A 16,205-nucleotide genomic window follows, 5' to 3' on the forward strand; every position below is an offset into this window, starting at 1 on the left:
CAACAGCCGAGGCCATGAAGAAGGTGTCACTGTGAAAGACTGAACATCTTTGGCAGCGTATATGAGTGGGTAGATGGTTGAGCTAAAATTGAATTGCGCAGTGAGGTGAAAAAATGCTTGACAGTGAAGATTTACATGCCAGGAAGACATATTTTCCGGCCATATTTTTAAATAGCAATGTTTCCTACAGGCTGGGAATTTATTTTTGTTTACTTGCTGGGGGGACACTTTCGTTAAAAACAACATTTAAAATTTTGCTTTGCAATTACAAGCTTACTTCCGGTTGACCACTCGCTAAGCTATGCACCCCTCAGGTACTGCTGCGACATCAAGCTTTCCATTCCTGTCCACCACATGTGCAAATTATAAGGATAACAGTGGGACATTTGCTGACTACTTTCGACACATAGGTCTCTGATTTCAGACAGAGGTCGACTAAATCAGGTTTCTGATGCTAGTAGATTGTAGCTCTATCTAATTAGCTACTAATGCTGGCTAATAAAGGAGTTGGTTGAAATAATTATCTCTCGCAAAATGTTTCCTGACAATTCATTTTCAACGAGATCCCAATAAAAGGTATCTTGAATACATGAATGATGGCTACATACATGATGTTAAGACAAAAGGTTGACAGTAAAGCTGCAAGTTGTAAAAAAAAGTAGCATTTTCATCAGCTGATCATAAATGTTGAAGACACAGTTGAGGGAAAAATTAAGATCTTCATTTTATTCTAACATGGTCCTGTTTAAAAGAAGTTTTCTAGGAGTAACCAGTGTGTTTGGCAAATGCAACATTATTTTGCACGTGGTTTGCTGTTGGGTAAGTACTACCCAGTTGTGGTATTGTAAGCAGTATCCTTTAGTCTCACAAATTATGTGTCTAGCTAATTAAATTATCCTTGTACACTAATAACTCACTACTGTAAATAATAAGATAATTAAGTAATAAGATAATTAGCAGTAAACACTGTGCAGATTAACACACTGTTAAACCATTCCTTAGCCTTGTACTGTGTTTTTGACACCACCCTCCAAACTCGTGACACTAAGAAAATACGTGACAGTTCTTCTATTCTGTGTTCTTCTTCATGTATTCTCTAAAATCAACCTCTCCCTTCTATCCAGCATCAGTCCTCCACTAGTGGTGAATTATAGTATCGCACCATAATGTAGGAATACACGAAAATAATGGATTAAGAAGGCTTTTCTCCTTGTGTAAAGTAACATCAGCGATTGTCTGACTAATGGGAAATTGGTTGAGCAAGAGGACATCGATCAAACAATCGATCAGCATATCAGAAATCAGACCCGCATGCCACCACCAAACACAAAAAGTGCATAGTTTGTTTTAAATTAGCTGAATCAATTGTATCAATATTCATTTTAGGTTTTATTTAGATTTAACTGCCTGAATTGGTGGTTTTGCAGATACTATACTACACAGGAGGCTGACATGAATGGTTTTTTCCAGCTCTTAATTACAGTCTGAATGATATGATGTGTAAACGTAGGATTACCACAGCTCCAAAACCCAAAGTTTGACAGGCCTGCTACGCCTAGTTAGCAAGCTATGACTGGACAATGGCTGTTCAGAGAGAGGGTTATACAGCTATAAATGAATGAACCATTCACGCAGAGTGTTAATAAATCTACACTATCGGCTGAATTCCCTTGCATGTGTTTGAAATGAAGGAATAATGCTAAAAAAAAAAACACACACACACAAAACAAAATGTTTTTTAATGGAGTCAGATGTATTAGAATGAGCTGCTAAAATAAATTCTATATGGAAGTAATTACACAGATAGAGCTGGCTCCATATGTCTCACAATGTTCATTAAAAAAGTGCTGACTGCCAATATCATTCAGCTTTACTGACAGTGTAATAAAAAGGACACAAAGGGAGAGTGAAAAAGTCGCAGAGAAACTACATTTGCTTATACATTTGCTATAAAATCCTTCCCAGCTCTCTGTCCTGATCATCTAATATGAGGAAGAGTCAACAACAACAAAACATCAATGACAGAACAGTATCAAATATTTAAAAACTGAGTGTCTAACTTTACCCATTACTAATTACCCAAGAGGCTGGTCCACACATATGCTCAAACTGAATGCATGCAGCGTTGTATCCAACACATTTATACGGCATCAAAATGGTGCATGAGGAAAAACAGCTCTCCCCAAGAGAAGAGGGTAGTGAACGATATTTAGCAAATCAGAAATGCTTTCCTCTTGGTGTGAATTTGTAAGTTGGTGTGAGTGTGTTTGTGTTTGTAAGTGAAAGAGACAGAGAGAGAAAAAGTTTGGCGGTGGAGATGGCCGCAGTGGAAGGTGTGTGGCTGCATTTCTATTTGTAAGGCCTTTGGAGACTTCAGGCAGTAACAGGGATTATTTTAAAACTTGAATTTTACAAATAAAGGCAGAAAGGAAGCAGCATGAGACGCGTAATAGCTATGCAACACAGTGAGACAGAACACAAACATTTAAACAACCCTGAGTCCAGGGTTGCACAATATGGCTCGCCCGGGCCTGCAGAGAAGAGAGTGTGTACACAAAAACACGCACAAATGCAAAAACGTGCCTGCACACAAATCTTAGCCTTATATCGAAGGCAGGGTATTTCACAGGGCTGTCTCATCTGCTGTATACAGACCCTCTTTGCTAAGGGACCAAACCTGCATTCAGGTGCAAAGAGTGCCTGAGTCTGCATCTATTCTACATTAACAATAACACACAACATTTCTGTGAGAGTGCAGCAGCTTTTGTAGCATCTCAGAGACACACAGAAGACAACTCAGTGTTCTTGCTACTGACGGAGGCCAACAAGCATCAGGCCGAGATAATGTTGAGCGAGTGTTTAATTCGAAGACGAGAGCAGATTACGAGAAACTGAGTGATAAGCAGTCCCAATTAAACCAGGTGCTTTAAATGGAATTACGCTATCTTGGTATTTACTGGACAAACATGAGATGTAATCCATCAGGAGAGCCTCAAATCCTGTCTTAATGTCTCGATCTCAAGAGTTTGGTCATGGCATGAGATTCAACAGCTGTTGCAAATTGTGCAACATTATGTAACATTGTCAACACTGTTGGTTCTGTGCACTGTGCACTGTCAATCAAATAACCAACAATAGCATAATAGCAAGTTTACCGGATAATATTGCACAATGTAAACACAACAAATGGGAGAGTTGGCCAGCAAATACACTACTGATTTAACCTTTAACCCTTAGAGGTCCGCGATCATGCCAGCGTGATCAGATCATCAGATCACATGACGTTTTCAAAGCGCAGAAACAAAAATTGATTGTGATTTTTTATTTTATTTTATTTTTTTAATTTGATAGTACAAAAATATTCATGCAGGTGTTGCATAAAGTTGACAGCAGCGCTCCAGGTGACCTACGTTTTTTGTTTCAGCGCTTTGAAAACGTCACGTAATCTGATCACGCCGGCGTGATCGCGGACCTCTAAGGGTTAAAAAAAGGACTAGTTTCAACACAGTTGTGGTGATCCCAGCTGCACTCAGTACTGTATAGAGAGTCATCAATCTATCGAGAGCCTTTATTCATTTCTCAGTATAACAACTCTCTCACTGAGTCTGAACTAACAGAGACTCATATGGATATGCGTTTGCACATCAGAAAGCCACATATGGGAAATGTTTGAGTGTACAAGTGTCATGCAGGCTTTGTTGTGGTTGTCATTGACAAACGTCTGCTCGCATGGCTCTAGCTGTCAGTCGGGGGTGCACAAGGTAAGCCTCTCCCATCTGTCGCCCTGCGAGCAGGTGGCTTGGATAATGATGTGGCGCAACATGGCCCAGACAGGGCACCAGTCGACAGAGACGGACAGTGGGACTTTGTCACCTATACCTATGGAAGTGAGAGGACCATACAGGCTCCTGTAATAATGAGTGGTTTTACCTGGCATGGGCTGCACAATAACAGACTTTCTTTTAACACAAAGTCCTGTTATTCAAGCTACTTGACCTCAAGCAACCACTCATCCTATCAGGTCCAGTGGTGCTGCTCTGTGACTAATCCTGACCTCCGATGTCTCTAAGGAGGTAGATAAGAGCACTTGGTGCTTGATTTATCCTGTCGTGTGCTGTATTATCCAGCTCACTGTGCATTATTACACTTGGTAGACTCCCACCTACTAAAGGCAACATCTGAGACAAAATACTCCATAAGGAACAGTCATTAACATTTCAGCAGGACCATCACCATCTGTTTCAAACGTTAATGAACTGCAGCAGAACTCAAGGCAATATAAACAAATGTTTTACTTCAGAACTTTTCATGATATAGTTGTTTTTCACAATGCCAGCAGCATTGGCCATATTTAGTGTGTATGTGGACGTGACTTACAGGGTAAATCTTGCTTGTCGATTTCCATTTTCTAAATAAACCAAATGGTGACATTTGAGGAAGTTGTAAAGACCTCTGAGGAAAAAGCAGCAGCAACTAGCTCTATTAGTTTCTTTTACAAGCTTCCCACCTATGTTATTGTCATTTAATCAGTGTCTGCTGCTTCACTTACGTCACAGGTACGCAATATTCAGCCCTATGTACAAACTGTAAAGACATTCAAAAGCTGTAAAAGGTTACTGTTTTATATTCTCTGGTATCAGAAAAAGCCATGCTTGCCAACTGATCAGCACTTAATTATCTCTTATTGTCAATACACATTTGGTTTGTTATTTTTATTTGCTGAATAAGTCACTTATTGTGCATTGTACGAGTGTGTAACTGCAATGTATGAGGATGTATTTACAACTTTGCGTTGAGTGAAAGACTTAATAGAAGTGCTAGAAGTGATGCTGCTCATGTTACTCATCATGATGCCGGAAGAACAAAATGCAAAACAACACAAATGTTGGGAGCTGGTCTCTTGGAAACTGAATGAAATACTGGAGACCTGATAAATATGACTCTTTAGCTATTATTCAGTTAAAATGTGTAGCCCACCATCACACCACCACTTTTTGTCTAGTGGTAACGTCTGAGGACACACACAACTAACAGTGTAAAGCAATGCAAGATAAATGGAGAAACAAAAATGTTGTCATGAATGCAATGTTAAAAAGAAGCTTAAAAATGCTCTGAGACATTCAGTAGTTGCTAGCAATCAGAAGTTTCACTCCACTTTCCTACCTTATGTTCTATCAAAGTTTGTCTGTCAATTAAAATTCAAGTTAAGAGTTTAAACCAAAGCCTTGTATTATTGATAACCATAATCCCCATGCTAATGATAATTAAAGTATAAAAATATGAATATTTGCTTAAATATCTGCAGGCAGATGGATTCAGCAACTTGGACAGCGACACAGACAGGTTAATTGAGGTCCTGAGCGGCTCTGTTGGTCATCCCTACCCCGTCGACCAATCGATTTTCTCAAGAGTGGATGGTATTTCTTTGGTTCACTACAGCCTCCTTGAACAGCGACATTCAGCACGACAAAACTCAAATCATAGTACAAAAAAATGAAGGTTTCTCAAACAAGACGCATTGTTTCATGAAGTGAGAAAGGGCTCACACACACACTGTGTCCTAGTCTGGGCCTCTTGATGCTATTAGAGGATATCCTGTGAGGATTGAGCTTGAGAGCATCTCAGACCCTCTGTTCCCCTCCTCAACACTCACCACACGCCTGTATCACACACACACACACACACACACACACACAGAGTTGATCCCATGGGGATTATGACATGGAAAGTTCTAGACAGAACACACAGGCAAAGACACCAAAACACACACACACACTCAAATGCCGCACAGGGATTAGGATATTGACAACCTCAGACTTGACATTATATGTGACTCTGGCATGACTCTCTGGCGTACACATCTCTCTCACACACACACACACACACACACACACACACACACACACGCCGAGTGAAACTGGTCCCTCTCTGTCAAATCCTATTAAAGAAGAAGAAATGGTTGTAGGTTCTAATCCCCCTGCTCAAACCTGAGCTGCACTGCATGACAGACACACAGATAAACTGGCAGGCACAGAGAGAGACAGATACAGCAGACACGCAGGGAGAGAGACAGATAGATATGTGTGAAGTGCACACTCAGTGGCATTGCTTTTGAACAAAATGTTTTTTAAGTAAAAACTTAAGTATCACTTCTAAAAGAAAACTATGTGGTTCGTGCTGACAGCATCAATTTCAGCGCTACTTACTCCGGAAACTGCTCCCAGTTATCAAAGCTATTGCCTCAAAGGAAAACGGAGGCAATTTCTAGAAACAAAAGCTGTTCTGCCTTGTTGCCAGTGATGGATGATGGTTACATATTGACAAGAGTGTGTTACTGGAGAAGAATTCCACCAAATATAGGTTGTCTGGCATTGTATTTGCAGAGTGGACACTTTTTCCTGATATCAGGTAGCTCTTTTTAAGCCACAAAATGAGCCATGCTCATGCTTTCAACGTCATCAACGATTCATTAATAAGAATAACTCTTCGCAGATAAAGTGATAATGTTAATTCAGTGAGGCGCACCATGCTCTTGTTTTGCCAGTTTAGTTTTAACGTTGAGTTAACTTCTCATCATGTGAATTCTCATCTCATTCGTGTGAAAACGAAATATTCCTTCCAAAGTACCCTCTGAAACCAAATCACACCTTGAAAGCCTTCAAAATACAGCAAGATTTCCTCTCTTAGGCTCTAAACTCAAAGTTAAATGGGTTAATTGGGGATAATTCTCATCAGGATCTTGATTTGACCAAATTAAACCCCAATTAGGCAGACTTAAACAGATTTGGAAGATAAGGAAGATAAGAGAGATAATCTTTCATCAGCGTTCTTCCCCCCCTTTTTTCTTCCTCAAAGGCACTGTAGCACACATTAGGGGGGTTTCATAAACAGACTTTTCTTTTGGATAGACAGACAGATGGATGTATTAATGACTGAGGGATGTGTTTGCTGACAACAAAGAAACAAAGCCTGCGCAGTGATAAATGTGTTGCATGCGTCTACTCTGGAGCTGTTACACAAGAGATAAAGTTTGGTTTAATAATAAACATAGTCCCAGTTGATTTATTACTAGATAAAGTATTAAAGCACATGGACATTATAGAGATTTTAAAATGTATTAAGTCAAGGGCTTAAGGGAGAAGTTAGATGTAAATTGGGAAAAGTGCAACTCAGGCTATTAAAACCTACCGTGCTTTTTTCTTATTGCTTTTCAAGAGCCCAAAAACAAGAGCAAAAGTCTAAGGAATGGATTAAAGAGCGTGTTTGTCTGCTGTAACATGCAACTAGCATAATAATTACAGTAGTAAACTATTCTTGCTTCTAAAGCCAAGGAGCATATCAGTAGGTTGCTACAGATTACAGATTATGTGGAACATCCACTATGTGGGAGACAGTCATGGATGATAGTAAGGAAAAGGCTAACGTTAGCAGCTCTGTCCTGCTCTTTGTGTGTTTATATTCCAGCAACACTCAACACCCTCGACACACCGTAGCAACGGAAAACACCAGTGCAAAAGATGTTATCCGTTGTTGCCGAGCGTCGAGCTCTCTGAGCCACCGTACAGGCCAAACATCGAGATAGATTACGTCTCCCAACTCATCGCTGAATCCTCCTCCTCAAAGTCATTTTTTCATGTAAAAGGCGAAGCATCCTTTTTTGAAAATGCAAAAAATAAAACAAAAGTATAAAACTTCTGTCTGCACCTTGATGTATAATAGTCTATTGTAACACCAGGATAAAGTAGCTCTGCTTTGCAATAAAAAAAAAATATGCTGCCCCTTTATTTCCACATCTTCTAAACTGATCATCCACTTCTTAGCAGGGTCATGCTGCTTTAGCCTTTAGCCTTTTAGCATTAGACGGGGTTTAATCAAGAACCATTTGTGAGCCTGAGAAGTTATGCAGAAGGAAATGTGCACAACATATTGAATTAAGTATTATATGAGTTTGAAACTGCTCTATGGCACCTGAGAACTTTCAGCCCTGATTATTTTGATTGTAAACTGCATATGTGCCTTGCTGGTAACCAAAGATTGGCAGGCAGACTGTGGCAATTAGAGCCTAAACTTCAACACTTCTAGTGGCCTCCTTCCTACAGCGATGGATCGCCGTTCGTCTGATTGATATAAACAGATGCTAGTTGATGGATGGCTGGAGTGAAGTTGTGGGCATATACAAGATATCAATCATCCATGTGGGGCTTGTATGTTTCCTAAGAGGCACAGAGGGACAGCAGGCGATGATTCGACCCCTGAACCATTGACAATCATTCATCTAATAGACAAGAGAGAGCAAGAAAATAGCAACAAGGAGAGGGATACAAGGCGAAGAAGGAGAAGAAGACAGGAGGAGTGAAGGACTAAAGGTAGGAGTGGTTCCATAGGAGCTGCAGCAAACTTCGAAATGCCACATTAAAACTGCTCCACTGATGAAGAAGAAAAACAGTTCCCACTCATGTCATTATCTGGTATGTGGAGCGTAACGCTGATCTGATCAATGGATTTCACCCTAATTGATTGATTGCTGGACTGAGGGGGTCTGTCAGGCAGATCATTTGTTAGTGTGAGACCAGTTTGTCATCAACTAGGGATGATAAGCGATGATGTGACCTGTGAAACACTCGTTATTCATCCGACAAAGAAAAGTAGCATGGGCAGACAAGGATTATAGAGCAGATTTTACGATGTGGTGCCCAAACTGCCAACCATCCACTTTGGCACTAACAGATAGAAAGATTTAACTACTACTACTACAGAATCACATAACAACAGGATAGTGATATATAAAGAGTTATATATAGAGAGAGTAAGACACAGAGAAGATGATATAGACAGGCAAAACAAGCAAGTGGGTAAACAAAAGAGACAGACAAAGTGGCACTCGGTGAGAAGGAATCATTTCTTTCTTCCCTTTCCACCTTTTTCACTCTCTTTTGACACTTTTATTTCCTTCCCCTCTCTCTCTTTCTCTCCCCGTGTGCAGCTGAGGGCTATGATTATAGTCAGTGATGGAGTTCAGGAGGGCTTTGTCTTGCGCAGTCTGTATAATATGCTTCTTATGAGATATTACTAGTAAATAATTCATACACTCAGTCACACAAACAGGCACACAAGCACATTTCGCATTAGCATGCACTTGCCGTGCTGTAGTTGCACGCACGCAACTCACGCTCATGCATCCACATCCACTTATCCAACGGCAAGCCACAAAATAGTTTTCCAGTTAAAGGGATAATTCTGGCATTTTTCAAACCAATTATGCATGGTACGGCCCACTGGCAAAATTGCAATCTAAGCTTTATATTTTGTGGTTTTAGCCATTTTACTGTCTTAAAGTATTTTGCATTTTACTGCGTCATGCCTCAATGTGAGGAGAACTTGTAAAATCATCCAGGAAGGCGATGAGTATGTATGGGCCCTCACACGTGTGCATATGGAAATGCAAATCAAAGGTACGTTTACATCACGGTAGCGGCGCAGTCCTTTTGCATACACAGAACAATTGTGACAAAATGAACAGCAGGAAAATATACATGGCTGATCACTAAGTCCATTTAATGTGTCTCACTGACTTTCTTTCATGATATGAGTTACTACTGCATGGTGCTAATTTGATTTCTATGCTTTTTCCTTCTAATAAGATGAGGTTTTTGTCACATAAAGTGCAGGGGTGCTTGGCCTCAACAATACTTTGACTGGATGCTAATTAAAGGAATTTTTCACAGGATCTTACAGTAAGTATGATTAATTTAAATTCAGCAGAGGAAACCTTTCCCTTCAAGCCCCAACGGGTCGTCACCTAAGCATAGGTGGCATTTTAGAAGAAGAGACAAGGGACATTAATTTGGTCTTTCTCTCACTGGTTCTCTGTTACTAACTTACTCTTTTCCACTTTCTTACAAAGAGAAAGAAAGGAAGTCCTTTTGTTTGTATCAAGGTTTATTCATTCATTTTACATTTTTGCCATACCATTAGTAAACTGAACAAATAAGAATGGGGATGATGCGTAACAAAGGCCAGAAGCTCGTGATTTTGTCATGGATGGCATGACTGTGACTTTAAATTTGCACAAAAATGTAATTTATCCGTCAGACACGGTGACAGAAGCCGTGGGTGTTTAAGTGACAACAGTCAAATAAGATAATACAAAACAAAGTTTGCAAAATAAAAATAAATGAAACTTTTTTTTTTTTTTTGTTTAGCGCTGGCCTCCTCCTACGGCACTTTGTGAGGAAAAGAGCACCTGGTAATTATCCACTGGATTATGGCAAAAATAAGAGTTGCCCCAGTTACTCCAGTTGATCCAGTTACACATCACGGCTGTTAGACTGTTGACAAGAAGTTTAGAAAAAAATGACAACTTTGACAACTTGTTTGTTTGTCGTGGAAAGCATGAATGGTAGGTTACACTTACACAGAGTTCATTACTTCTTGACTTGCTTGCTTGTGACAGCAATTTGATTTGTTATTGAGCAATTTTTTAAGCATGACATATTTCATTTTTTTCCATGACAGTTTGCTGCAGGCAACCCGTTTGGTGTTGTCGTGAATTCTCCTGAGCATTTATTTGACATATCAACTACAAGACCTACTTTTGTTAGGATGTGTTTCGAGTTGTGAATGCTGCTATCAAGGACAGATCACGTCTGTCAAAGCCGTGGGTGTGTGCAGACCGGCGATATCTAATCTGCGAATCTGACCAAAGGAAATTTTAGTAATAAAGAGTCAGTTCTCTGCGTCTAAAAATGCACAAGCTTTTTGGGAGACTGGTCCATCAACAGATAGGAGACATTCAATTGCAGAAATGTAATCAAAGTGACACCTTCAAATTGCTTCTTTTGTCTGACCAATAATCTAAACTTCTAAATTATTGAGTTCATTGTAATTTGAGACATGAAAACACATAATATCTTTACATTTGACAAGCTGGATCACTGATGCTTTTTGCATGAAAAAAGGATTCTTTTCATGCACCCTTGTGTGTCCATGCAGCGCTAATGATGCAGGATGACAGTTGCCGGTTGATTGCTAGAGTGAGGGGGTCTGTCTGGCAGTTCATTTGTTCGTGTGAGATCACTTTGTCATCATCTAGGGATGATAAGCTATGATGTGACCTGCGCAACACTCGTTATTCATCCATCAGAGGGATTGTCAGATGACGAGACAGATAGTAGCATGGACAGAAAAGGTTTACTGAGCAGATTTTACGATGTGGCGCCCAAACTGGCAACCATCAACTTTGATACTAATAGATTTGAAAAATTTAGTATTTAACCCACAGAATCACATGACATCTGCCATAACTTTTCAATCAGTTACCTGTCAGTCCATATGACGTCTTGCTTACAGCTTCTAGTTTATTTAACTAAAAGGCAACAATGCATTTTTGGTCTTTGTTAAGCCCAAATAAAATGAACAACAGTAAGTAACACTTTAAAAGCAGGGATTTTGTGTAATACTCACTACAGTGAGAGCTCATAGAGCTCAAAGAGGGAAATACTTCCTGCTATTAAGGCATACGTTATAGTGCTGCAAGGGTTTTCATAAAATGAAAAGATATGAAAAGACACGGAGAAAGTCAGAGGGAGAACTGATACAGGTGAGCACTGTTCAATTCATTAGAAAGAAAGCAGCCTCATCACATTCACATTCACATTCGTTCATATTTTTTATCTTTATGCTGCCTCTCTGAATGCTATTTTACATTAATGTACTGTCCTCACAAAGACAGGGTAACTTGCACTGCTTTACCAAGCCCTGAGGACATTTTTAAATTATTAAACTGCAGACTCAGGCACACACCACCACACACAGTCTCCTGCACATCCACACACACCCACACTTTCACAGTCACACAGAGAGTGGGAAAGAAATGGAGAAAGCCTATATACAAGTGACATTATTTGGTCAAAGAAAACTAATTATTGGAAAAGGAAAAGTGCATTTTTATGAGGGGTTCAAGTAAAAAATGTGAAGCGAAAAACGCACGACTGAGCAAATGTGGTACGACCTGTAGCTTCTGTGAAACCAGTGTGCCATGTTTGAAGGTGCATAATGAAAGAGAGTGAGTGTGTGTTTCTATGTGTGATCTATCTATCTATCGATAAGGACTACAACTGATGATTATGTTCATCATCAATTAAGCTGACTGTCATTTTGTTAATCAAACAGAAAACACTGCAGAAGAAACGTAAGCAAGAACCAATTTGCCCTATGAGGATTTAATGGAGTTTTACAGTAAACAATAATAAAATGTTTATTTGCATCCATGTGTAAATAGCCAGACAGCCACTATTTAGTTATTTACACCCGGTCTGGTTGTGTAGTAAAAAGAACAGTAAAAACACCACATGTAGAGGGGGATTCAGGTGCTGAATGGTTCAGCACTTTTGGTCAGGACACCAGAGTTTGAGTACTGAGTTAAGTACAAATTTTTTATTCTTAGACTTAGCTGACTTAAATGTGAGTTTTCCTTTATAATTATCATTAGTTTTCGGTTGCAGTTTGGTTAGGTTTAGGCACCAAAATTACATGGCTATGGTAAGAAAAGTTAATGGTTTGGGTTTTTGAAAAGAAAGTCAAATGCAAACATGAAAGAAAACAAAACAAAATATACTCTTTCCTCTGCCTTTATAAAATAATTCTTAAAAAAAAAAATTTTATGGAGCAGAGGCTTCTGAAGTCTCAGTTCATTTCTCTAATAGTTTATGACAAGACAGCACAGTAAAGTCATCTAGCTGTCACTGAATACTGCTTTTGGATGATAAAAAAACATATTTCAAACATCTAAAAGGTTCTAAAGGACCTTTTTGACAATTTTTTGACAGAAATGCTTAAAAAGTGATAATCCTCTGCATACATTAGTGTTATAGGTGGGTTTTTAGAAATGTGGAACAACAATAAAGGTGGCTTGTTTAATTCCACGTACGACCAAGATTTGTTTATAGAAAATGTACAGGAATTATGAAACATTACAATATCTCATAGCCCAAGTTTACACATTCACTATCTATCTATCTATCTATTACACTAGTTTGTGATGGTTGACAATTTTACTGTGAAACCAAGAGCAATGATATGATGCAGGAATCTGACTGCAGGGATTTTCTCCTATTCAGAGCAATTAGGCCTGGCGCTCGAACAGCATTCAAATTCATATCAAAGGTGTTGGATGCTGTAGGGATCAAGGCTTTGTGCATCTATCTAAATAGTCTTGGTAGATTGAAATTAAACTTAAACATTATAAGGATAAACAGAAATCCAGCAAAACAGGCTGATGTCAGCCCTGCTGGACCCACTTGTTCGAGGCACCATCTGCGCGCACTCAGGGAGGTCAGCAAGAACAAAACAAACACACCCTCCAGACACAATTAAAAACAGTCCCTTTCTGAGGGAAACTTTTAATATAGACAGACAGACCCGTGGACCCTCTCTGGTTCTCGTTTCCCCTCTCAATCAGCCCCACACACACAAACTGGATGCCAACTATGTTGCCACTGGTGTAAACAGACATGGAGCAAGTAATGTGTGATAAGCTGTGACCAGATTGATGCTAAATTTACTCATGTGGGATTAGACCCTGGGATGCTTGGCATGCTGTGGTGTACCAGGAGGGACTTGTAATGCTTAATAACAGGTGATATGCTTTTATTTACGGGTTAGCAACCAAAATAATACCTTTTTGCCATCAGCTGTCGACAGGTTTTCCAAATGTTGCAAATATTTCACCTCCGTCTGCCATTGTCAGCATTTAAAAAATGGGATCCATGCTCTTTTTAGTCAGTTTGTATTAAGAGGTTATGTAATAATTATGTTTAATTAAATCCTAATGTGATACCTGGAAGACAGGGTTCGGAAGTTTCATTTGTATTTTGCCCTTCTTCTGTCTCATCAGTGCATGTCAGGGGATCAATCAGGCAAGTGTGAACTTGCATTTATGTGTGTGTGTGTGTGTGTGTGTGTGCGCGCTGGTGAATGTGTGTCTGAATTTGTCCTTGTTTCACCTGAAAACAAGTACGTCACTGATCCATCTTTCTCACCTTGTCAACTTTACTTTGGTACATTCTGTCTTGCATAAAGCCGGAGTGACAATGACAGGCTGATTGTGTTCAGCATTAATTATAACTGAGTCTAACTAATAAATGAACACGGGAAAGTGGCAAAACACATTTGCAGTGAAAATAGATCATTAAATAAATAAAAAAAACGCGCCCAGAGGCAGATGTGACCAAATGTCAAAAATTGATTCGCTTATTTTGTAGCAGTCAATGTGACAGGAGGGCAACAAGTGTCAGTTCTGCTGAAATCAATGTGCCGCAGCATAATCATGCCTCTTGCTACTCCTGCTATTATGGTGCCTTCAAGTGCTGTTGGAAACATTCTAATTTAAAGTCAAGCACATATGAATGATGCAATCAAAAGGGTAAATATGAAAGTGTTGTGCTTAGAGCTTCCAACTACAAACTTGACTCTTCACATTTGTCTAAAGAGGTTTTTCCTGAAATGAGACGAGAGCATTCATACTTCAGAGCAAAAAAAGTCATCTGAAGAAGACATCTGAATTGAGTTTATTGCATCCACTCGATATGCACAGTTTCCATTGTGCAGCTCTGTGCAGTGCTTGAAGATCAGATGTTAGACATGAATGCCTCAGTGAGACATGACAGTGGCACTGACTATTATGTCTTACATAACCGCTATAGCATAAAACATTCAGTTTTCATTCACAGAGTGCCAAAGTGTCAAAAGTTTAAATTATACAAAACTAATCTGCCTAAAGTACCATGTTAGCAAAGCACTGGTGTTAGTGAGGTCACATTGAGAGAGAGGTGGGAGAAAAATAACAGTTTTAACAAAACATTTTTTTTACTGTCATCCATGCAAGATTCAACCAGGAACATAAATGTCAATTAAAATTCAATTTCAATGGCTCCAAAAGTTCCAGTATCTGACACGATGAGAAACCTGTGAAACCTTTTAATTTCCACAGGAAGGCCAGCCGTAAAGTAATGCAAGTAAAACGTACATTGTAGACACTTGAAGGGCCGCTGTCTTTGTGCTGATGGTCTCATTCACTTAGAGTAATTATCCTGAAAACTCAAAATGGATGCGGTAGTGGTAATTTATTGATTTCTAAATGATTCCCATAGCACCTTTGAGCTCTGTAATGGATGAATGAGAGGAGGTGCAGTGAGTAACTTTGTGGGTGCGGAGGACCGGAGTGACAGCAAAATCCCCTGTGGTGTTCACAGCACGGGGGTCCGAGCTTTAAGATCCTCAACCACACAAACTGCCTGGTAGACAAACATGTTGTGAAGCTGTATGCGTGTGTGCTTGTGTGTGTATGTATGTATGTGTGTGTGTGTGTTTGTGTGTGTGTGTGTTTGTGCTGTGCGTGAAGGTCATACTCTGATTAGTTATTGATCTAAGCCAACTGTATGCTCTAATGTTTCCTCATAATTACTTAAAACAGAGACAGACTGTCTGCACGTGTGTGTGTTTGTCTGTGGACGTGTCATGTGTATAAAATAACGTCATGCCTTGAACTGCCCTTATTTTTCTGTCATAATTATCATCGAGACAGAACGTATAATAAAATGATTCATGACAGAAAAAGTCGAAAAATGGAAAAGGGAGGAGGACTTGAAGAGACAAAAAAAAAAAAAAACAGCAACAGAGCTCTCTTACACAAAACTTAATGATTTTTAAAAATAGTAGACAGACACTAACTAGTCAGATGCACCTTGCAGCGGTAACTTATACATATTAGCATAAAAGTGTTCCTCTGGATAACACCTACAATGTAGGTTTTTAAAAGACAGCATTTCACTTTTCTTCAAACACTCCCCCATGTGTGTCTAACCCATAGACTGTATATAAGAAGTAGACATAGCCACCGTGCCATCACCCATTGGTTTGTGGACCACCGTTTTGAGGCCTTGAGTTTGGCTTCATGGGCGTCACCATCTTGGTTTCATGGCCTTTGCCATCTTGCTTTTTTATTTAGTCACAAGTGACGTTTGTTTCACAAAGACTTCACTTCTGATTGGTTAGTCGTAACGTAGTCGCACCCTAAAGCATATCCTGCTTTATCATCCATTTTCCTCTAAATGGGAACATAATTTACTATATGAACATCGTGCAGTGTTGAAGAAGACTTTAAGCTACTGACTGGGACCATAAACTCATAAACAAGGTAATAAAAT

The sequence above is a fragment of the Pempheris klunzingeri genome, chromosome 20 (assembly GCF_042242105.1).
Source record: "Pempheris klunzingeri isolate RE-2024b chromosome 20, fPemKlu1.hap1, whole genome shotgun sequence".
Lineage (NCBI taxonomy): Eukaryota > Metazoa > Chordata > Actinopteri > Acropomatiformes > Pempheridae > Pempheris > Pempheris klunzingeri.